Raw genomic sequence first — 6,347 nt, 5'->3', positions numbered from 1 at the left:
CCAGGCTAGGGGTCTAATTGGAGCTGTAGCCACCGGCCTACGCCAGAGCCACAGCAACGTGGGATCCGAGCTGTGTCTGCAACCTACACCACAGCTCACGGCAACGCCGGATCGTTAACCCACTGAGCAAGGGCAGGAACCGAACCAGAAACCTCATGGTTCCTAGTCGGATTCGTTAACCACTGCGCCACGACAGGAACTCCCAGGATATATAGAAGTTTTTGCAGCAAAGAGCAAGTAGTAGGAACAAAAGACTACTGCTAATAATAACCAAATATTGTAAGTTAAGTAATTTAGTTTTCTGTGGGAAGATGTAAAGGTCTGGGCTCACAGAAATCATTCCTTTATTATACAGCTCAGCTTTCTGGGGCCAGTATCCTGTGTTTTCATAGCCTGAGTTTCCACAGAGCTCTCTGTTAGGAGTAGCTGAAGTTTATGGCTGCTAGATGGCAGGTATTCTTTGTTTCCTTCCCGAGTTCCCTCAGGGCTCACTGGCTCACCCTTGGAGGTGCCTGCACTAGCTGATGACTGTGACATCTTTTTTTTTTTTTTTTAAATAACTCAGGTGGCGATATTTTAGATACTCTGAAACACTGCCCCAAAGAGGCAGGGGAAATAATATCAGTGTATTTGTGATACAGGTGAATGGGGGGGGGGGGGGTGTTGAATGCAGCCATGCACACCTTTCACAAAAGTTTGCTACTGGTCTCTTGAAGGTTACTAAAGAGGTTACTAGTCAGGAGGAACGGACATTTAGGATTTTACTGTTTTTCTAGCTATGAAGATATGCAAGAATTGTGTTCATAAAATCTTACCCTAAAAATATCTATTTGAAGATCTGTTCTGCCAGTTTTCTCAGAGCACAGACTGCCTCACTCCTGATCGCTATCCTGAGCTCTGCTCAGGTGGTATTGCAGGTCCGAAGCTGTGGTGGCTTATGATTTAATCCATGTAGAGGCTGACGGCAAGTGCCAAACTCCAGTTCACAACCCTACTAGAGAGTACTTTATGTAGCAGGATGAAGTGAGCTGAAAAATAATAAATGAGACATTAAAAATATAATAAAATAAAATTCCACAGAGTATTAGAGAATTACTTATGTTATGGATTGCTCAGATTTCCTGTCTGTTTAATTCTTGCTCCTCAAGCCGTCATCCTTGTTGACTTCCACACAAGTGTTTAATGTCTCTGGTCAAGACTTCTTTCTATTGTAGTTTTCTACTTTCAATGTTTGTTATAGGTCAGATAATTAAAACTTCTGTTTATTTTATAACAATGTTAGTTGCGTTTATAGGTACAAAAAGAAATTATCATCCTTATATATTAAAAAAGTTACATTACTGTAATTATCCCTAGATTCTGCCTTGCTATTTTTAATCTTTTGGTTTCATTATGTAAACATTTCTATGGTAGCTCAGAAGTGTTTAACTGCCATATGCAATTCTAAATTATTTTATCTGTGTCATTTCATATAATTAAGAGTATGTAGAGATTATTAAAACATACTTTTTTATGGATGTATATGTTCATGTGGTATAGAAAGAGGGTGTGTGTGTGTCAGTGTGTCAGTGTGTATGATAGAGGGAGACAAGAAAAGGCTGGGTATTTTGTTCTACCTAATGTCTGTAGTGGGGTAAAAAAGTAAGTACATAATTTACCTTTACTTAGGCTTTTCTTCTCAATATTAAGTACTTGTGGGCTTTTAAAATTTTTACCTTCTTTTTTTGGGGGGGGGTTAGGGCCACACCTGCTGCATATGGAGGTTCCCAGGTCTAATTGGAGCTGTTGCCACAGGCCACAAGCCACAGCCACAGCAACACAGGATCCAAGCCACGTCTGCAAACTACACCACAGCTCACAGCAACACCGGATCATTAACCCTCTGAGTGAGTCCAGGGATCAAGCCTGCAACCTCATGGTTACTTCTTGGATTCATTTCCACTGTACCACAACAGGAACTCCTTTTACCTTCTTATTATGGAAAATTTGAAATGTATTCAAAACGAGATAAAATAGTATAATGAATCCCATGTATCATACACCTACCCTCAGAACTAAACTCCTGACCAATATTATTTCATTTATAACCTTTTTCTTAGGATAAATGAAGCAAATTCCAACTTCCATTCCATTTTTATCCTGAAAAAATAAGGCTTTTTAAAAATATCCAAAATATCATTATTACATTGGAAATAATTTACAGAAACTTCTTAATATTGTCAAATATGTGATCTGTGTTTAAATTTCTTCAATGATCTTAAAAAGTTTTTAACATTTTGTTCGAACCTCAACCTAATTAAATATTGTTTCTGATTCATGTATCTTTTAATTTCTTTTAATCTGTATCAGTCAAGTTTCAACTAGAGAAGCAGACCAGTAGGATATATATTTTCAAAATTTATATGCATATATACATATATGTACATACATATATATAGTAATGTTCAGGGAATTAGCTCTAGTTAAGCAAGCCCAAAGTCCACAGATGGACAGTCAAGAAGGAAAGATATAGGGGGAAGAGAGAGGAATTGCAGGCCCAACTGTGCTTGGAATCTCTGATTTTAAGAGACATTGTTGCTTTGATGACTACCACCTGATTAAGTCAGGCCCCACATAGGAAAATCTCCCTTTTGATTAACTCAAAATTGGAACTTTAAAGGCATCTCAAAATCCCTTCACAGCAGACCTGACTATTGTTTGACTGAATAACTAGGAGAGGTTGTGTGTTTGCTATAAAGTGTCTGCTGCCTCCCCCGCTGTTCTTCAGCTCTGGCAAGAGAATATCACTTGTAGACTACACTCACTAGAAACATACTAGACAAGGAATTCTAGGAAATCTGTTTTCATATCACAAAACCATCACATCCCACTCTGTCAATTTGGCACACTTTAGCCATATTTAATCATCAAAGGCAATAACAAAATAATACTTAATGATTTATCAGAATGAAAAGTGTAAGGATGAGAACATGCTAACTTTATTCCCTAGAGGAGATACAAAATCTTTACGTAATATTCACACTTCTCCTGTGATATCCCATAAATTAAATACACTGAAATATAAATTAACAATTATTAACACATTATATGGTGACAGGCAAAAAACAAATGTTTAATCTACATACAAATATTCAGATGAAAATAATAAATACTCATAATGATTCCAGTCTTCATTTCTGCAGATGGTCATATAGCTGATATTTCTTCCACTCTCCCACCTTTCATTTTCTTCCACTACCCTTTCCATATTCCTTTGTCTTCAGCAACAACCTCAGCTGGTTTTGGTTCTTTGCTAAATGAGATGGCCCAAACCTTAATCCCTAAAGATTAAGGCTATTAGAAAAAAGCCTTAAAGGTAGGCTATTAGAAATCCTACCTGAAGAGAATTGTGGTAGTTTTCCTGTGACTTTAGTCAAAGTGCATGGGAATACAAAGAGATGCCCTAGGGGATCTCTTCTATTTCAGACATTATCCTCTTTACCTTCATTGTATAATAGCACCTTATTTAACCTGATAGCCAGGATCTCTCCCTGTAGCCAGCATAGTAACTCTTTTCATTTCCTGTTGATTCAGAGGCCTGAAGAGGCCAAGGTAGCCAGAGGCAGCCTCAACTTCCAATTCAATGGAATCTTTATTGTGTCCCCAGTGGATGCATTCCTTGCTTTGTAGCTGACCATTAGGCCAATATACCCTAAAGTCATGGGAATGGGAAAAAAACATCTTGCTAGTCAACAACATTAGAGGCAATGTGGGAGGAGCTACTCTCATTTCCAGCTCTTGGATTTACAGTGCAAGGATCTAAAAATCTTGGTCATGGGAGGAATAGCACTATATGTTCAAAGATTATTTCAAGCATTACCACATCCTGAAGGATATTGTCCCAGTCTCACAAGGTGTTGCCCCCTAGCTGGCACCATAACTGAGTTATCAAAAGGGCAATCTACAATGTTATTAAGCCAGCTGTTTCAGAATGATGGAGAATATAAGACCAGGGAATACCATGAATAGGATATCACATAGTATAAAAATTTCATAATCTAGAAGGTCCTTTCTCAAGGTCACCTTCCTGGATTTATAGATTGATTCAGGTCCACAGTTTGGTTGAGGGGCAATAACTTTCATTTTGGTGATTCAGGTCAGACTTCTGGACCTGGTCACTCGACTTAGTATTTTCCACTTACAAAGATCAAGTAACAGTTCAGGAGAATTCCCCTCTCAGATTTTGACATTTTTATCCCTAAAAGTTTTGGGTCTTTTTTATATCTTTCAAGAATCCACTTAGTATGCTGAATAGATCCTATAGATTCTTGAACAAACAGAAGACAGTTAAAATAATTATTTTAATATAACTATTTATTGATTCTATCCTGTGTCATCTCTTTTTTGCTTTGGATTTTTGTTGTTGTTGTTGTTGTTGTTTTGTTTTTTTTTTTTTTGTTTTTTTTTGCTCTGCAGAATGGTCTAGGAAATTCCTAGACCAGGGATTGAACCTGTGCCAGAGCAGTAAGCCAAGCTGCAACAGTGACAATGCCAGATCCTTAACCCACTGAGCCATCAGGGAACTCTACATCCTGTGTCATTTCTGATATGGTTTTGATCGTATGCTTCTTCTATTCAGTATGAATCATATTGTCCTACTTTTCTACAAGGCTGCTTATTCTTATGATATGTCAAGCATTGCTAATTTTACCTTGTATGATGGATATTTTTGTGTTTTTACAAATATTCTTGACCTTTGTTCTTTAATGTGGTTATTGGAAATAGCCTGATATTTGGAGTTCTTGCTTTTAAACTTTATGAAGTGAGATAAGATTACCATTTAATCCAGAGCTAATCTTGCCCCCATAAATGAGGCAAAGCTCTTGTAGTACTCTAACTGATGCACAGTGAATTATGAGATTCTCAATTTTGAGTAGAGGGAACAGGAAATATTTTCAGCTCTGAGGGTGTACCAGTCACTGTTAACTCTAATCTTTAGGTAGCTTCTGCTAATGCATGTGCAGATTAACATTCAGCTGAAGACTCAAGGGGACACTTCCAGATTTCCAAAGTTCTCTGTGGAGCTCTTTTCTCTCATTAACATGCCATCCTCTAAACTTTAGCCACCCTGTTTGGTGTTTCTCCAAAGGGTAAATATAGAATTCCCACATAACCCATAACTTCCACTTCTAGGTTTCATACTTACCAAAAAGAATTGAAAACAACTTTCAAACAAATACTTTTACATTAATGCTAATAGAGGCATTATTCAAAATAGACAAACACAGGAAGCAACTCACATCTCCATCAACAAATAAAGGGGGAAAAATGTGGTTTATGCATACAATGTGAGTTAACCATAAAAAGAAATGAAGTACTTATACATCCTATAATGCAGATGAACAACAAAAAGATTAATTATACTAAAATATAATAAATATGTTCTCATTGAACACAAAGTATATAGCCTAGATGTTCCATGAGAACATGTTTATTACATTTATCTGGCTATTCTACAATGATAGAAGAAAGAATACACACACTGCACACACCGCACAACGTGTTCAGCTTTTAATTCTTAAATGTGTTATTTAAGAAAAATGTGTATTATATTTCCTCTCAGAAATTGCATCTTTCACAGTGGGTGTAGCCTTTATAATACTCTTTGAAAGAAGTACATATTCAAGTACTTTTCCCACTTTTAAGTTGGGTTATCTTTTTGTTGTTAAGTAGTAGATGTTCTTTTCATATTCTGGATACTAGTCCCTTATCAGATACATGATTTGCAGATATTTTCTCCCACTGTGTAAATTGTCCTCATTTTATTGATACTATCCTTTGAAACACAAAAGTTTTAAATCTTGATGAAGTCCAACTTGTTTATTTCTCCTTCTCTTGGTGTCATTTCTAAGAATTCATTGAAAATTTAAAATCGTGAAGATTTACTCCTATGTTTCCTTCTAAGTGTTTTATGGTTTCACTCATATAATTTAGGCCATCGATCCATTTTGAGTTAATTTTGCAAATGGTGTTATGTATTCTTTTCTGTGTGGAAATTCATTGTCCCCAGCACAATATTAACTGTTCTTGTCATGTATCAAAGAAGCCAAAGGGTCATAGTTATAACTTCCCAATAACCTAAATATTTAGCAGTACTCTTTCTTAGTCAAAATTTATGTAAGTCTATTTACTGTTACCTCAGAAGGAGGTAAAGAAGGCAGACAAACATAAAGAAGGAAATGATTCTCTTTTAGACTGAATATAGTTATTAATATCCACATCAGTGATATGTTTCAGAACCTCCAAAATGCCTGGGCACTCACACAGTGACTATAATTATGGTATATAATTTTATATACTCTCTACAT

The sequence above is a fragment of the Phacochoerus africanus genome, chromosome 9 (assembly GCF_016906955.1).
Source record: "Phacochoerus africanus isolate WHEZ1 chromosome 9, ROS_Pafr_v1, whole genome shotgun sequence".
Classification (NCBI taxonomy): Eukaryota; Metazoa; Chordata; class Mammalia; order Artiodactyla; family Suidae; genus Phacochoerus; species Phacochoerus africanus.
This window is presented reverse-complemented; position numbering follows the sequence as displayed.